General features: G+C 34.4%; 1 non-coding gene across 1 annotated transcript; it reads left to right on the top strand.

The window, feature by feature from the left end:
• Positions 1-8,018: 8,018 nt before the first annotated feature.
• Positions 8,019-8,154, top strand: LOC142605433 (small nucleolar RNA Z247). Its single transcript, XR_012839054.1, has one exon. It is a non-coding gene; the product is annotated as a small nucleolar RNA Z247 (small nucleolar RNA).
• Positions 8,155-18,307: the final 10,153 nt, after the last annotated feature.

The following is an 18,307-nucleotide window of genomic DNA, read 5'->3' as shown; positions in this document are numbered from 1 at the left end:
TAATCTTTTGGTATCGTGTCAAAATAATCGTTAAGTAATAGAGGAAAATTGCTAAAATGGCTAATGGCAAGAAAAAAAAAAAAAAAAAAACTTTATGCCACCATGGACGCTGCGTAGACTGCCATGTGGCCAAAAAAAAAAAAAAATTGGAGGTTCATGTTTTAGTTTCTTCTCAATCATCATAACTGGGTTTCTCTATTTCACTCTTGTATCTTCTAAACGTATATTGATTCTGTTTAAGTTAGGGTTGTAATTATATATATACACTTTTTACTTCAACTGGGTATCAATGTTGTTTGATGGGTTTGGATTATTTTGGGTTGTACTTTCTCTGCAAAATGGTAGTTGTGTTTCAATTACTGAACTATGAAACCACACTTAAGACCGTCCAAATTTTTGTTAATCTTTGTTAGAGACAAAAAAAAAAAAAAAAAAAAAAGTGACAATGTGGATATCTTTCATTGAGCTGAAATATCGGTTTTTTATGATTCTGTGCTTTTAGCCAAGTGTGTGACTAATCATTAGTCTACCTAACCAAACACGGACACTCCAAATTTTTTTTTTCACCATGTGGCAGTTTATGCAGAGGCCAAAGTGGCATAGAAATAATAATAATAATAATATTTTTAATTTTAATTTTAACCAATTATAGCCATTTTAGTGTTTTTTTTTAGTCAATCATTTAGAAACAATGACTATTTTGACATAATAATACCAAAAAGTAAGACATTTCCCATAAAAAAAAGAAAAAAGAAAATAAGTAAGACACTAAATTGATTTACTTGAAACGACTAAGAACCAAATTGACAAATAATGTAAATTCTAAGAAATAAAATCGTAATTTGTTCTTGTTTATAGAATGAAATCCATTTGTTTTATCAAGTACTTTTTACATATTCTTCATAAAAACTCAGAATAGGTCACGATGAACAAGTAAAAATTCCAATCTTTCCAATGAGATTTGGCATGAATCTAAAGGCAGCATCTTGTCACAAGGCTAGGCAGCAGCTGTTATGGGTACGAAAGGCTGAAAACTCCTTGTTTGCCTCAAATATGTCAAGTATGCTCGACTTATTGATTTTTGAAGTTTTGTTTTTTATTTCCCATATATATACAGAGGCATCAACACCCTCTTATTTCCATAAAATACGGTTTTAGTCCATTCAAATTTCTTCTCTGTCCCAATTTTGTTACTTATTTCCTCCACTGTCTAGACCCAAAAAATGTGTGAGCATATCGAACTATCATTTGGTCCATTTAGTCTACTTTAGTCCATTTAGTCTATTTCTGTTCAATTCAGTCTATTTCAGTCCACTTTGATCTGTTCGGTCCACTTTGGTCAAATTCCATCCATTTGGTCAATTTCGGTCAATTTGGTCCACTTCGATCCATTTGATCTATTTCAGTCTATTTTAGTTTATTTCAGTTCAATAAATTCAGTCTATTTTAGTTCACTTCGGCCCATTCAATTTATTTTGGTCTACTTGGTACACTTTTGGTCCATTTCGGTCCACCGTCATTGGGTAATGCTGAGTTTCAAGTCTTTCGGATACTAAGTACAGCTGGCATGATCTGATGAGCTAGGGCATTACCAACTTGAGAGGGAGAAATCTGAGATCATCTATTTGTAAGATTCCATGGGCCACTGTATTATGTTTGGTCTCATAGAAATGCCATTGTACATATATAATGGGTCACTGGTTTAATTTGAAGATCAGATTTTGAGAATAATTATGAAGGATGTTGGAGGAAGATTAAAGTCCTGAACCAAATATCTGAACAATGATCTCTACTATTATTGGGGATAAATTCTTCTGCTGTACCAAATATTTGTGTGTATTCTTGATGTTTAGGAGGTGTTCTGTTTTGGTGTAAAATTTTCTATAATATGTTCTAATTTTTCTGCTGGGTTAAATTTTAAGTACACATTTTTTTTAGTGGGATTTTATGGACACATTTGGTATACTATAATAGCTCTTATAATGAAATGATTAATCATTTGTAATAAATATTCCGATATTTGGTTTCATCTTTATTATAGAGAATAATTATTTAGTAGTAGCTACTATTCCTTAACTTGAGGAGTACTTATGCCTTAAATTTAGGAATAGATATTCCTCTCTAAAATGACTATAAACTATTCCTTAATACTACATGTAAGAACTCTTAAAATTAATATATTTTAAGAAAAATACAAACTTTCGATATTAATCATATTTTATAAATTTTTCATAGGTAACAGCCAAAGTAATGGATAGGAATGTATAGTTATTATATTACAAGTTACAACATCTTTCTTATATATAAAAAAAAAGGTTACATCTTTTTTTTTTCTTAAAATTATTATTCCTAACGTAATTTCTATTCAACGTACTAAATGTTAGGGATGGCAATTTGTGTTCATATGTCATGTCAACTCATGATTATTTGACTATATGGGTCAACACTAACCTAACATGTTTATTAAACGGGTCAAGATTTTTCAACCCTAGTACAACCTATGTATTAAGCGGGTCAGTCGTGTTGACCCATTTTTTAGATTTTATCAGAACGAAAAAAAATAATACAAATTTTAGTATTAATCAAATTGATCTGAACTATGAAAAACTAAAACAAATAATTTTTTTTAAATATAAAATGTAGAACTAACGAGTAACTGCATTACAAATAATCATTCAAAACTAAAGCATATCTCAATATCACAAATAATCAATCAAAATATGTGAAATAAAATAAATTACAACATATAATAAGTTTTTATATCTAAGGTCTAAAGAGTATATTGCTAAAATGTCATTTAATCAAATGGGTCAGACAGGTCAAACAGGTTCCATAGGTTGGATACAAACCCGACATGTTTGTTAAACAGATCAGTCGTGTCAACTCAAATATGACACGAATTCATTAAACCTCAACCCAGAACTTGCTAATTTCGTTTCGTGTTGTGTTGAGTTCGCAGGTGGTGTCGAATTTTGCAACCCCTACTAAACATTTTATAAGAATGTAATCTTTTGAGACGAGTTTTGGACTTAAATGGCCTTTGTGGCATTCTTTAGGCAAGTGTTCAATGTCCCCTATTTCCGTAGTTGCATAAGACTCAAAGTGGATTGAATTTCAATTTTTTATTCATTAAAAAAAATAGAAAGACAAAAAAAACTTAGATTAATAGATTGCATCTATCGTAGGGGTGTCAATGTTTAACATGACCCACGAATGCAACATGAACATGACACAGATTTTTGTAAGTTAGGGTTGGGCTTTAGCGGGTTTGGGTCATAAATGGGTCGACCCGAGAGTGGCACGATAAGAAATGTGTCATAAGCAAGTCAACTCGTGTGACCCACAATTGACACGTTTGATATGCCAATTTATTCGTGTCAACCCGTAATGACCCGTTTAACACAATCTGTTTAACTCGTATAACAAATAAATATTTAGTTTATTTTAGATTTGTCAATACCTTTTATATCCAACTTATATTTTAAACTTAAAAATAAAATGACTAATTACAAAAACTTATAAGTAATATAATTGTAAGTTGAAACTTTACAAACCCAAAAGAATTTATGAATGATACTCATAGTCATGATCATGGTCAGTCTACTGGTTGTTCTAACTCTTTCAATATTGATACTTAGCATTTGGCGAGTTTTATTGAACAATGCAATTTTGAATTTGGGTTGAAGTGTATGTACTTCTTTTGGGATGTAAAAAACTTATTTCTAGATGGATGTTATATTTTTGTTGATCTTTGTTATTTTGATTTGGGTTGAAGTGTATGCACTTCTTTTGGGATGTAAAAAACCTATTTTTAGATAGATAGTACGACATTATGAAGTTAATATTTATTAAGTAATTTGATGTTATTTTGAACTTTTGGACGATGTGTTTTAAGTATTTGATGTTATTATTAACTTTCAAATTGTATGCTTAATAGGTATTTTGATGTTATGAGTTTGTATTAAATTTGTTGTTTATTAAGTTTACAACAATATTAACCAGTTTTTTTTTTATTTTTATTTTTATTGTTTTGTTTTGTTTTGTTTTGTTTTTTTTTTTTTAAGCTGGTTAAATGGTTTGAATTTGTGTCAATTAAGCTTGTTTAATATTAGGCGGGATGAAGTGGGTTATGTCACATTTGTGTTAACCCAACACGACTCGTTTATTAAGCGTGTTAAGTGAGTTGTGCTGTGTCAACCCACTTTATTAATATGTTGTGCTAGGGTTGAAGGGTCATGACCAGATTATCAAATGGGTTGAGTTTGAGTTGAGCCATTTAACCGAATACGCTTACCTCGACACAACACAATAACCTGAATTGACACCCCTAATCTATCATGCAGAAGTTGTAAAATTTGAATTTGGTGTTTACCTAAGTTTTCAAACTATTAATCCAACCCCCTTGTCCAAAAATTGATGAGGAAATTTTCATTTATCCACAACAATCATAGTAAGAAACACATAAATTTTATTAAAAAATAGGTTGAAAAATGCAACAAAGATACATGGCAACTGGTAATACTACATAATTGCAGAAAGGATGTGTTCATACAAACACCCCTTATTATTTTATGCATATATTACCTAAAAACTGAAGCAAGGGTACATCTCATATCTTATGTTGCAACTCCCAGCGCCAACTTTTCCTCCAACTTTACCATTACAACAAGAAGGAAGTTTAGCAATTAAGCTATCAAGACACTTGAAGCAGTTATTGCAAGAAAGATCCCTAGTGCATTGGACCATACCATAGAGCTTCTTTGAATCTGCACCTGCTAAGTCTAGCAATTCACCTGCATAGAGTTCAGGGGTGAGAGTTGCTTCTTTTGACAGTTTGCTCAACATCACGACGACAAAGAGCAAGCCCATAAGTTTGGTAGGGGTTCAAACCAACTGAACCGAGGCCAAAACCTTGGGGAGGGGTTTGGTTGTAAAGATTACCCAAAGGCACATTTAGGTTTGATCCATACGGGTCATCGGAGGTGAAGTTTCCAGCTGAGCTTAAACGATAATGGAAGACAGGGATGGCTCCAAAAATGGTTTGGAGAAAGAGAGCAAAGGTTAGAAATGGTGCAGGTGAACTGTGAAGAAGACATTTTGAGAAGGAAGTGAGAAGATGAGTTATTTTTATAGAAAATCTCAGCTTCAACCTTATTGGAACGTTAAAGAAGCTGACTCTTTCTTGTAAATAATTGTTCAAGTTGACATTGTACTATGGTAGTCGTCAAAACTGGGTTGTCCATCTTTGCCAAAGGTCAAAAAAAAAAAAAAAAAAAAAGTAAAAAAGAAAAAGAAAAGAAAGGGGAATATAAAACCTCACTTTGCTCAAGTTAATATCTGTTAAGGATAAGAGCTAAAGATAGGATAAGATGAAGTTGTTTGTAATTTAAACTCTCTGCTGAAGTTAATCCAGCTATTCTCAGCAGCTGTGATAATTTCAAATATGAATTACAAATTGTAGATGGGATCTGATGAAGATAGGATAAGAAGTTGTTTGTAATTCAAACTCTTTTATATCTTTGATTCTTTTTGAAAGCTCTGATTTGTGTCAAAACACAAGAGCTTGTTTAGACTCCAAATTAAAAGATTATGGCTTGGTTGATTTTATTCTAACTTAAACTAAGTGCGGAATAGAGTAAATGCGAGCGAACAAACAAAAAAACTACTCTAAGCGATCAATAAAGCACAGCAATAAAGAGAAAGCTAAAAGAGTAGGAAGAGAGATGCAAACACAATATAACACGCCGATGTGTTATTGAAGAGGAAACCGAAGAACTCGGCGAAAAACCTCTCCGCTGCCCTCTAAGCGGTAAATCGATCCACTAAACAATAAGTTGGGATATACGAATAGCAAAAGACCCTCTAAGCTTAGTCTACCTAATGCACCTAAGCCCTCCAAGCTCCTACTCCAACAAGGCTTCTCGGAACCGTGTCTTGTTTAGTTTTCCGGATCCCACAATGCGCCCGATTACATCCGCCAAAACTTGGCTTCATCCAATGCTTCCCAATAGTACCAAAAACTCACTGGACACTTAGTATGAGTGTGGTAAGTGTTTGAGCTATCAACCTCTCAAGGATATAGAAATGGAGAGGTAAGAGTAGAGGAAAACCACAATGGATGGTGTGTAGAATTGTGGGTATAACAATCTCACACTTTCAAGGGTTGTGGCTAGGGTTTTCTCTTCTGAAAAGCTCTCTACTCAATATGTGAGTAATGATGGTACATATAGTGTGTATGAGGATGTAGTGGAGCAGATAGGACGAAATAGCAAAACAGACTGTCTTGCGGTTATCTCGCGGGAATGCCTTACCCGCAAGACACTCGCGAAAACCAGCTGTCATCATCTGTCATGACTCTTCGTATTCTAGTCATGTGTAAGACACATGCATTATTTCGCGGGATACTTAGCCGCGAGCTACCCGCGAGAAATCTTTTGTCTTCACATGCTTGAGTCTTCACACTCTTTCTCTCTATTACACAACCCTTACAATAAAATTCCACATAAAGTATAGGGTATAAAAGATTGAACAAAATTACAATTAAATTTCGCACGGAATTAAAGCCAACACAGAACAGTTGTAAATTACAACTTTACAATCTCTCCCTTTGGCTATTCCGTGACAAAACACCTTGTAACAGACTCTAGACTTAACGTGAGTTTGGGAATAGTGGCAAAACTCACTCACACTTAATGTAGAAGTTGTGAAGCACTTGGAACATATATACCTAAAACCTGAAATACTTGCACAAAACACATTAGACCCTCAAGGTAAAGCAAGTAATAAAAGGATAAGTAAAATGTAACAAGTAAAATGCGATCAAGTAAACAAGATGTGAAACATATGAGCAACTTGATCATACACCAAAACAGTCATATAGAAATGACCACAATGATTATATAGCAAAACAAATGATCATCCGAACATGCAATCATTAAAGCACAATCACATAAGGATATATGCATGTCCAACACATAATCAATGCATAACACCAAAGTATTTGCATTAAGGATACAAGATCCAACAAGGATACAAGAACACACAACCAATGCAAAACACAAAAGGTATTTGCATTAAGGATACAAGATCCAACAAGGGCACAAGTGTGTTCCAACACATAGACACGATGCAATGAGAGCAACAAAGCATAGATACTGAAAGAAACTCAAAGCACAAAAAAGCAATGAGAAAATAAGCATAATATAAAACAAAGCAAAACAAGGCTTTCTCAAAAAGATTGTCTTCTCCCCCTTAGTATATGCATCTCCCTTATGGCTTTCTCTCCCTACGAATGTGCACGAGGTAGAATTTCTCCCCTTAAAAATGTGCACATAAGTCATATAGAAATGACGAAACACACCGGTATACTCTCTAGTATACTTTGTATCTGTACAATCATATATATAAATGAAAACGTCCTAAGCCAAATTGGTTAGGCTGAAAATATTCCAAAATATTATTGTGATTACATGGTATCAAAGCTTCTGTGACTCACGTCCTCTTCATGGCTTCTTCAACTTCCTCAGCCTCCACTGTCAACACCTCTGCCTCTCCCTCTCCCACCACACTCACCACTATTTATCATCTAATCACCATCAAACTGACCCGTGACAACTACCTACCGTGGAAAGCACAGATCGTTCCTTACCTTAAGGGGTAGCAGCTCTATGGTTACCTCGACGGACCACACTTGCTCCACCTAGAATCATCACAGTTGTAGCTGATGATACAACTCAAGTTATCCAAAATCTAGAATTTCAGCATTGATATTTGCAAGATCAAATGATACTCAGTGCTATTATCTCTTCTCTCTCTGAGAAAATTTTGGCTCATGTGGTAAAATTTACCACCTCTCGAGATGTCTGGCAAGCATTAGAATGCATGTTCACCTCCCAATCTAGAGCTAAAACAATGCAAATTCACTATCAGCTAGCCACTTTGAAGAAGGGCCACTCATCAATTGCTGATTATTTTCACTAGTTCACAACACTAGTTGACACACTTGCTGCCACTGCTCAGCCTTTGAATTTGAAATTGTCTCTTTTCTTCTAGCTGGTGTTGGATCAGAATATGATTCCTTTGTCACATCAGTTACTACAAGGGTTGATCCTCTCTCCATTGAAGAATTGTATGGGCATCTATTAGCCTATGAACTTCGGCTTGAACATCAACAGCCAACTGTTGACCTTTCACTTGCAGGGGCAAATTTTGCAGGTCGAGGAAATTCACGTGGTGGTGGTGGAGGTGGCCACTCTAATCTGTCTTCTGGCCGTGGTGCTCCTTCCCCCAATCAGAAAAATAATAGAGGCCGGGGGTGTGGCCTGGTAACACAATTTCTTCAACTCGTCCAGTTTGTAAAGTGTGCCACAAGACAGGACATTTAGCACCAAATTGCTATCATCGATATGATCATTCTTATTTCAGTGACTCCTCCATATATGCATGCATTGCTTACAACTCCACAGACCCCCTCGGATCTCAACTGGTATCCAGATTCAGGTGCAACTCACCATCTTACAGCTGATCTTGCCAATTTAAATGTGAAGGCAGATGAATATCATGATCCTGATCAGATTCGCATAGGTAACGGCCTTGGTTTGACTGTAAAACACATTGGTTCTACTAAATTATCCACTCCTACTTCCTCCTTTCTTTTACATGATGTTTTGCATATCCCTTATATTACCAAAAATTTAATTTATGTTCATAAGTTTACCAATGATACAAATACATCCATTGAATTTCACCCCACTTATTTCATTGTGAAGGATCGCACAACGAAGAAAGTTCTGCTGCATGGGCCAAGTAGAGATGGGCTGTACTGATTTCCTTCTGCTTTCAATAAAATTCCTTCGTCATCGTCTGTCTTTATTGGTGAACGCACCTCTCCAGATCGATGGCATTCACGCTTAGGACATCTTGCTTTTTGTATTGTTCATTATGTTCTTGCTAGATTTAGTTTGCCTTTTAGTTCAAATAAAATTGTTCGCCCTTATTCTACTTGTTTCAGTTCTAAGAGTAAACAAGTTCCATTTTCTTCATCCTGTACTCAAATTAATTTTCCATTGGAATTAATTTACATTGATGTATGGGGCTCTTCTCCTGTTTGTTCTAAATTTGGTTCTAAATATTATGTCTCATTTTTGGATGCCTATAGTCGTTACACTAAGCTTTATCCCATGACAACTAAAAGTGATGTTTTGTCTATTTTTAATCAATGGCAAAAATATGTGGAACGATATTTCAATCAAAAAATTAAAATGGTTCAATTTGATTGGGGTGGTGAATATCGCTCGCTACACAAATTTTTGCAAAATTGTGGCATTACTCATCGTGTTTCTTGTCCTCACACACACCAACAAAATGGTGCAGTGGAACGTAAACATCGTCATGTTGTGGAAACAGGCCTAACCTTACTATATCATGCAAAAATTCCTCTTCAATTTTGGGATGATGCTTCTCAAACAGCTTGTTATCTAATTAATCGGCTTCCCACCTCCACTATTAAAAATTTATCTCCTTTTGAAAAACTTTTTAACCAAGCTCCTGATTATAATTTTTTGCGTGTTTTTGGTTGTGCATATTGGCCTAGATTAAGGCCTTACAATTCTCATAAACTACAGCCACGCTCCTCTCAGTGCATCTTTCTTGGTTATAGTTTGCTTCATAAAGGTTATAAATGTCCGCATCTTCCCTTAAATTGTGTCTACATCTCCCGTGATGTTCTTTTTGATGAAACACATTTTCCCTTTGTTGATAAATCTGATTCTTCACTCAGTCAGCTAGCTCCTTCTTCAGATACAACATCCTTTCATGTACGACCCTCTACTGGGATTCAGTCAGTAGTCCAATTACATGTTGGGCCTCCTCCCTCACAGCCACATTCACTTCCTCCTTCGACCTCACCAGCTACCTTACTTGGCCCACACAATTTGGCCCATCTGTTACCTGATGTTTGCCCTACTACCCAACATGACCCAGCCTCCATTCACACATCTTCTCCATCACCTCCAATTTCAAGTTCTACACAGCAACCTTCAGCCTCTGCCCAAATCATTCTAGCCACTCAAATTCAATTACCAGTAACCAAAGCCTCTTCTCATCCCATGGTTACCCGATCCAAGAACCATATTACCAAACCCAAGAAGTTCACCGATGGTACTGTTCGGTATCCTCTCCCAAGTGCTCTCCTTACCGATGGTGCTAGTGTCGTTTCACTCACTGAACCAACGTGTTACACCTCAGCTGTGAAGGACCCAAATTGGCGTGTTGCTATGAACCTTGAATTTGATGCCTTGCTCAAAAATCAAACCTGGGTGCTTGTTCCTTCTCACCTTTCTCGCAATATCGTTGGTTGTAAATGGGTATTTCGGATTAAGCAACATGCTGATGGCTCCATTGAACGCTACAAAGCCCGCCTAGTTGCTAAGGGATTTTGTTAGTGCACAATTTGTACCCGGACCCAAAAACAAGTGATGGGCTCAGGCCCAAAGAGCCTTATACAATGAAATTTGTAGAGTATGACTTTGAAACCTAGGTTTGGGATGTTTGAAGATTGAACAACAGGCTAGAATGCCACTGTCTATGCAAGTAATAGATGGACTTAACAAAAAATCTCCTCGGACGTGAGCCGAGGACAATTTGTATAGTATTTCTTTTTCTAAGCAAAATATTACAATTTTTAGTTCCTTTCCCAAAAAGAAGAGAGATCCCCCTCTTCTTTCCCTTATCCTCTTCTTATATCCTTCTTCTTTCCTGTTTCATCCACGTGTAACACAAATCTTCCTTTTAGATATTTGTCCCATCCACCACCTTCTTAAAGTCTTCAAGTAATAGTTGGAAGGTTGAATTTTACTATTCGGAGGTCATTTCTCCATTAATGCGGCCAGAGAGGTAGATGCAAGGCCTTTGATGCGATGGTAGCAGCTTTTTCCTCAGATATTTCTCACACATTCCTGCTTCTAAAGGGTGCTTGGATCACACCTTTACCCAATAGATCTTCCAGAATTCTGCCTTTAAACTGTTTAGCAAATCCTAGGGCCTTTGCTGGGCCCATCATAGGAGATACTCCTCTTTAGACAACTCCTCGGATTACTATAATGCGGACTGACCTGTGGGCCTAGAGACCTTGATTGAACAGATTTGTACCAACTAATCAGGCCCAAAGCCCAAACGCATATTCAAGCACTTTTACTCCCCACAGATTTCATCAAGTACTTGGTGTGGATTTCGCTGAGACATTCAGCCCTGTGATTAAACCCACCACGGTACGTACGTTCTATTCTCTTGTTGTTTCTTGAGGATGGGCAATTCGTCAATTTGATGTTCAAAATGCATTCCTACGTGGTCATTTATTTGAAGATGTTTATAAATCTCAACCTCCGGGTTTTGCACACCCTCAGTTTCCCAATCATGTTTGCAAGTTGAAAAAGCATTCTATGGCTTAAAACAGTCTCCTAGGGCGTGGTTCTCTCGCCTTTCATCTCTCCTACTTGCCTTGGGATTTCGAGGTTCAAGGTCTGATTCTTCTCTATTCATTTATCACAGTGCCATTGTCACCATTTACTTTTTGATTTATGTGGATGACCTTATTGTCACTGCCTCAAAGCCTTCGGCCATTGATGATCTTCTCTGCCATTTAAAAGTTGATTTTGCTATTAAGGATTTAGGCAATCTCAATTTTTTCCTTGGTGTTGAAGTTTTGCCCAATTCTAGCGGGCTTATGCCATCCCAGAAGCGTTACATTCTAGATCTCTTAAGAAAAACAAAGATGTTGGAAGCCAAGCCCGTTAGTTCCCCTATGGCTCAATCCACTAGTTTATCTACTTTTGAAGGAGATCCTCTTGATGATGCTACTTTATAGAGAAGCGCTGTTGGGGCCTTGCAGTATCTCTCTCTTACTCGTCCTGACATCACTTTCACAGTCAACAAACTCTCCCAGTCTCTTCACTGGCAATTTGTCAAGCGCCTTTTGCGTTATCTTAAACAGACCATTCATTTTGGTTTACAGCTCAAACGCTCTAGATTCCATTCTCTCCAAGCCTGCTCTGACACTGATTGGGCTGGCTGTCGTGATGATCGACGTTCAACTGGGGGTTTTTGTGTTTTTCTAGGTGATAATCTCATATCTTAGGGCTATAAAAAGCAAAAGACTGTGGCTCGATCAAGTACTGAAGCTGAGTACAAAGCCCTTGCTAATGCAGCTGCAGAAGTTAAATGGTTGCGTTCTCTTTTACTTGAGCTTGGGGTACCTGTGTGATAACATTGGCGCCACTTATTTATCTTCTAATCCAGTTTTCCATGCCCGTACCAAGCATGTTGAGATTGATTTTCATTTTGTCAGGGACATGGTTGCTAATGGTTCCCTTCTAATTCGTTTTCTGTCAAGCAGAGATTAACTAGCCGATGTCTTTACCAAACCGCTTTCTTCCTCCAGATTTGCTCTTCTTCGGACCAACCTCAATGTCCTTCCAGAACAATTGAGCTTGCGGGGGCGTGTTAAGGATAAGAGCTAAAGATAGGATAAGATGAAGTTATTTGTAATTTAAACTCTCTGCTGAAGTTAATCCAACTATCCTCGGCAGCTGTGATAATTTCAAATATGAATTACAAATTGTAGATAGGATCTGATGAAGATAGGATAAGAAGTTGCATGTAATTCAAACTCTTTTATATCTTTGATTCTTTTTATTTGTACAATCATATATATAAATGAAAACATCCTAAGCCAAATTGGTTAGGCTTAAAATATTCCAAAATATTATTGTAAGGACACAATTCGAACCTCCAATCCACAATCAAAGGGAATGAGCTTGAAAGACCTTTTACAATAAATTTTGTAGAGAGTGGGCTTGAAATCTAGATTTTGAGGGTGATTCAAACAACAAAGAAAGAATGGGTCTTGGGCCCAATGGCACAAACAAGGAATTTAACTATAAGAATATAAATGAAAGCTCTTCCTCGAACATAATCCGAGGATAGTTTATAGTATTGTTTCTCAAGGTTGATTACAATTATAGATCGCTAGATTATCATATGCTCTTCTTTCTCCTCCTCCAAGAAAAAGCCTCCCTCTTCCGAAGGTCTTTCCCCTTATTTATACTTCCTCTTCTTCTCTTTATCATCTTCCACCTCATGGTTGTAACGCTGGCTTTGGATACTTGTTCCATCAAATTTCCCCGAAATCCTCTAGGGTCAAGGACCAAGTTCCAAACCTCATGCTCATGTCTCCTTCCTCCATTAATGCAGTCAGTATATCAACTGCAGAGTTTTTAATGTGTGGGCGGTGGTAGCAGCTTTACCTTAGATATTTCACCGCTCTTCTATTGTCCTCCACGTGTACCGTATCTTCCCGCAGCCATAAGATTTTTTATAACATAGCTTGGGGATATTAAACCTCTCTTCCTATGACCTTGGCTTTAATATCCGAGGACTAATATCTTCCTCGGACATAATTGTTCACTCGTTTATCACATCTTTACTTGGCATTTTCTTTATGGGGTACATTCATATACCTCTAGATCATGTGATGTCCTCGGATTGGGTTTTTAGCCCAATAGACTTTTTTGGGCCATCCTTTGTAAATTATTGGGCCCAATGTCCCTACAATTATTGTGATTACAATATCCATTTAAAAAAAAAAAAAAATTTCTTAGTTTACAATACTAAACACATTTTGTGTAACTATAGTAATATAAGTTTACATTACTATTATACATTACAAGTACAATGTAAATCTATATAGATAAAAAAAAAAAAAAATTGCATTCCAACTTTTTTTTATTATTATTTTTTCAACCTTTTAATATTAAATTGCAATGAAACACGTGTAACAAAATTGCCAAAGTCGTGTTTTCAAAAAAAAAAAAAAAAAGCCAAAATAGTAAAACTGAAAGTTTCAAAAAAATTTGAATAAAAATTTTCTGTCCCAATCAAAAAAGAAACATATTGCCGACTTGAAGAGCAGAAAATAGAATATTATAAAAAGACAAATAATTTATTTATTTGAAAAATATTATGATACATTATTATATTTTGAACTAGTGAGTTCATGTTTCAATAGATTTGGAAAAAATTTTAGTCAATAGTCACCACATTAGGGATTATATTTACTTTTGTCTTTGAAATATTATCCAAGTTTGATCGTCTCATAATTGTAGAAAGTTTCAGTTTTATCATTAAAAATTTAAGAAAGCATCAATTTTGTTGCACTTAAAAGAATTTTATTCAGGGCAGACAAAGTATTAATTTGACTACACAATTTTGTGCCACAATTCTGAGGTAGAAATTTGTGGGTGAAAGAGAATAAATAATAGATTCATATGAAAGTGACTGTCCATCACTCATAGTCAATCACCTTAACAAATTGTAGTAAATGGTGTGACTGACTGTATAAGAACTCTAACTTGATAGGTTATAAAGTTAACTTGGTTTAAAATAAATTTAAGGGCTCCCTAAAAAAAATTATGGACAAACATCATATACAAATAATAATAAGGACAAAGGTTTGCTACCAACTAGGTCGTAGTCTAAGATTACAATTCCATTCAATATCTTTTTATTAGATGTGAATTTGGACAAATCCACCATTAAATTACATTTTTTCCTTATATCCTCAATGTTTATAAAATTTTCAGAAGATCAAAGATTAATAGCTATGCATCAATCCATTGTTTAAATATGAAGTTTTTTGTAGTATAACATTATGCTTAAAAAATAAATTTATAGATCATGTAGTAAATAACATCCGATTGACATAAAATTTGACATCTGTGTTAAAAGTGTAAAGAATATGCAATCCAACAGTTATATTTTCAAAATGACAAAGTTTAGCTATAAAATTAGTTGTAGCCTGAAATTACAACCTTACTTAATAAAATAAACATTACTACATAACCTTTATAATATTAAATTGCAAAGAAACACGTAAAAAAAAAAAATTGCCAAAATAGTAAAAGTGAAAGTTTCAAAACAATTTGAATAAAAATTTTCTGTCCTAATAAAAAAAAGAAACATATTGCCGACTTGAAGAGCATAAAATAGAACATTAGAAATAAGACAATACATTTTTTTAATTTAAATATTATGATATATTATTATATTTGAACTAAGAAGTTTTTTATTTTTTATTTTTATAGAAGAACCTAGAAAGTTCACGTGTGATTAGATTTGGAAAGAATTTTAGTCAATAGTCACCACATTAGGTATTAAATTTACTTTTTGTCTTTGAAATATTATCCAAGTTTGATAATTGTAAAAGGTTTCGGTTTTATCATTAAAAATTTAAGAAAGCATCAATTTTATTGTGCTTAAAAGAACTATATTCGGGCCAACAAAGTATCAACTTGATTACACAATTTTTGTGCCACAATTCTGAGGTAGAAAATTGCGGGTGAAGGAGAAAAAATAATGAATCCATGTGAAAGTGATTCTGCACCGCTAATAGTCAACCTTTTCAAGGTATTGTAGTAAATGGTGTGAGTGTATAAGAACGTTAACTTAATAGGTTATCAAGTTGACTTGGTTTAAAATAAATTTAAGGGCTCCCTAAAAACAATTATGAGCAAACATCATTTATGTTGTGAAATTTTAAAGTACTCGCAAGTTCATGAACCGTACCAAAATATAGTTTGACAAAAACGAGGTCAAACCAACAAGGACTTGTATGAACGTAGGAAAATTAATCAAATTTTAACCAAATTAATCCTAATCTAGTTTAATAAAAATTGGTTGTTTGAAATTAAATAAAGCTAAGCAAGTAATTAAAAAAAGCAAAGATGTGATATAAAATAGTAGAAAGATGTAAACAATCAAGAGAAATGAATTAAGATTTTAGAATCCGCCTTATTAATTGATATCAGCATATATTTATGATCATTAATTTTTTCCAACCACTGCATGATAATCTAGAAATCAATCTTGTTATCATAGAAAATATTATCTTTAAAACTTATGTTTAAAAATATAAAGCAATACTCTTCTTCGCTTCTTAGGTATAAAATCAAATCATTAATTGTATCCGTTGACAAACAAATCACGAGAGATATCCAATTCTAAAATAAAACAATCATAATCCAAGCATTCAATTAATTAAGGTAAATCCTAAATCATGAGAAAAATATTATTGAACTTATATCTAAAATCTCATATTAGTCAATTGATATGAAGCAAGAATAATTCAAATCATTAAAATATTGTGAGAAAAATTAAATCACATAATACTATTAATAATCTTTAACAAGATTTCATCTTCAATCCTAATTAAAATTTAACTACTTATAGTAATTAAAATAAAACATAAAAATAAAATATTAATAATTAAACTAGACAAATAAAATAAAACTACGGCAGAGAAAAACCAAAGAGTTACTGCGGCTCTATACGTTCGGCCCCCTGTATTTTCTGTTTTGCTCTCTGTTTATATTCTCACCAAGTCACACCGACCTAAAATTTTTCTTTTTACAAAACCAAGACTGAAGTGGACCAATGGAAACTCCTTATTTGTGTTTCGGTGGAGTAAGAAGAAAGCCCATATATGCAATTATGACCACAAGCCCATCTGTACATCCCTTGTCCGCTTCACGCCTAATGTATTATTATTTTTTTATTCATTTTTCCTTTGCTTTCTGCATACACTTCATGCCTGGACTTCTTTTTCTTTCTTCTTCGAATTCTTTTCTTTCACATATGCCTGGACGGGATCTTTCAAACTGGCAGGACTCGATTGGCCTAGACTCACCTTGGAGCATTCAACTTCCTTGTGGATGTCATGTGTTCATGAAGGATGATGACTTGATCACATTTTTTTTCTTCTTTTTTTCACCAATTCTCGTTAGCATGTAAATTCTTTATAACCTATAAAACAAAAGATAGATTATAATTAGTCACAACTTAACATAATAATGAGGTTAAAGATGCATATATGAGGTTACTTCGTTGTATATATTTCATGCACATCAATATACAAATGATATATAATAAGGACAAAATTTGGCTACAAACTTGATTGTAGCCTAAGATTACAACTTTATTTAATATTTTTTTATTGGACGTGAATTTTAACAAATTCATCATTAGATTACATTTTCTTCTTATATCCTTAATTCTTGTAAAATTTCCAGAAGATCAAAGATTAATAGCTATGCATCAATTTATTGTTTAAATTGCAAGTTTTTGTAATATAACATTATGCATAAAAAATAAATGTATAGATCATGTAGGGACACAATTTTCAGACCAAGCCCAAAATGTAAGGGATCTTGGCCCAATGAACCCAGTATAATAAATTTGTAGAGAGTGAGTCAAAGAGCTAGGTTTTAGTGTATGGATAATAGTTAATATGGTTTTGGATGATAAGCCAATAAGAATTGAACCTGGTTTGTGCGAAAAAGTTTGTTCTCGGCACAGTCCGAGGAGCTCTATTCTAATATATATTGGATGACAATGGTTACAGGAGTTACTGAGATTGCTACAGTGCTTTCTCTTCTCCTTTTTTCATCCCCTTTTCATGAAGGGTCTCTTCCATTATATAGTTCATTTTGGATGATCTTAATCCTACACTTGTTGATCCTTTGAGCCACCACTTGAGTGTTTGTCCCATCAGACACCATTTCTGGCCTTCTGTGAGTTGTGGTTGCCAAGGTAGCACTATTCAGGGGTCTTTTCCACATAAATGCAGTCAGAAAGTTAGCTGTAGGGCATTCAATGCGGTGTAGCAGCTTTCCCTTAGATATTTTTGAGTCTTTATCCCTCTTGTATGTTCATGATGCTCGTCCCTATCATTAGAACTTCTTGGAAGGTCACTTTGAGCATTAAGATCTATATCTGATCTGCATTTAGCTTATCCGAGGAGATATTCCTCCTCAGACTCAGATTTCTCATGATCTCGGCCAAAGCCCCATGCTCTCGGTCGAAGCCCAAGACCCCATAGATCATATAGTAAATAACATCCGATTAACAAAGAATTTGACATGTGTATTAAGAGCATAAAGAACATGCAATTCAATGGTTAGATTTTTAAAATATGTAATAATATCTATTTTATTAAGTAAGGTTGTAACCTCAGACTACAACTAATTTTGTAGCTAACTTTGTCATTTTGAAAATATACTTGTTGGATTGCATGTTTTTTACACTTTTAACATAGATGATCTATAAGCTTATATTTTATGCTTATTTTTAAATTACAAATATTTGTAATTTAAACAATTTATTGATGATATAGCTATTGATCTTTAATTTTCTAGAAATTATTTTTGGTAACCTTGTTGTTATAAATGCACTAATTGACTATCTTTTTTTTTTTTTT

The sequence above is a fragment of the Castanea sativa genome, chromosome 7 (genome assembly GCF_040712315.1).
Source record: "Castanea sativa cultivar Marrone di Chiusa Pesio chromosome 7, ASM4071231v1".
NCBI classification, from domain to species: Eukaryota; Viridiplantae; Streptophyta; class Magnoliopsida; order Fagales; family Fagaceae; genus Castanea; species Castanea sativa.
Note: the sequence above shows the minus strand (reverse complement) of the source record. Positions and strands in the feature narration are given on the sequence as shown.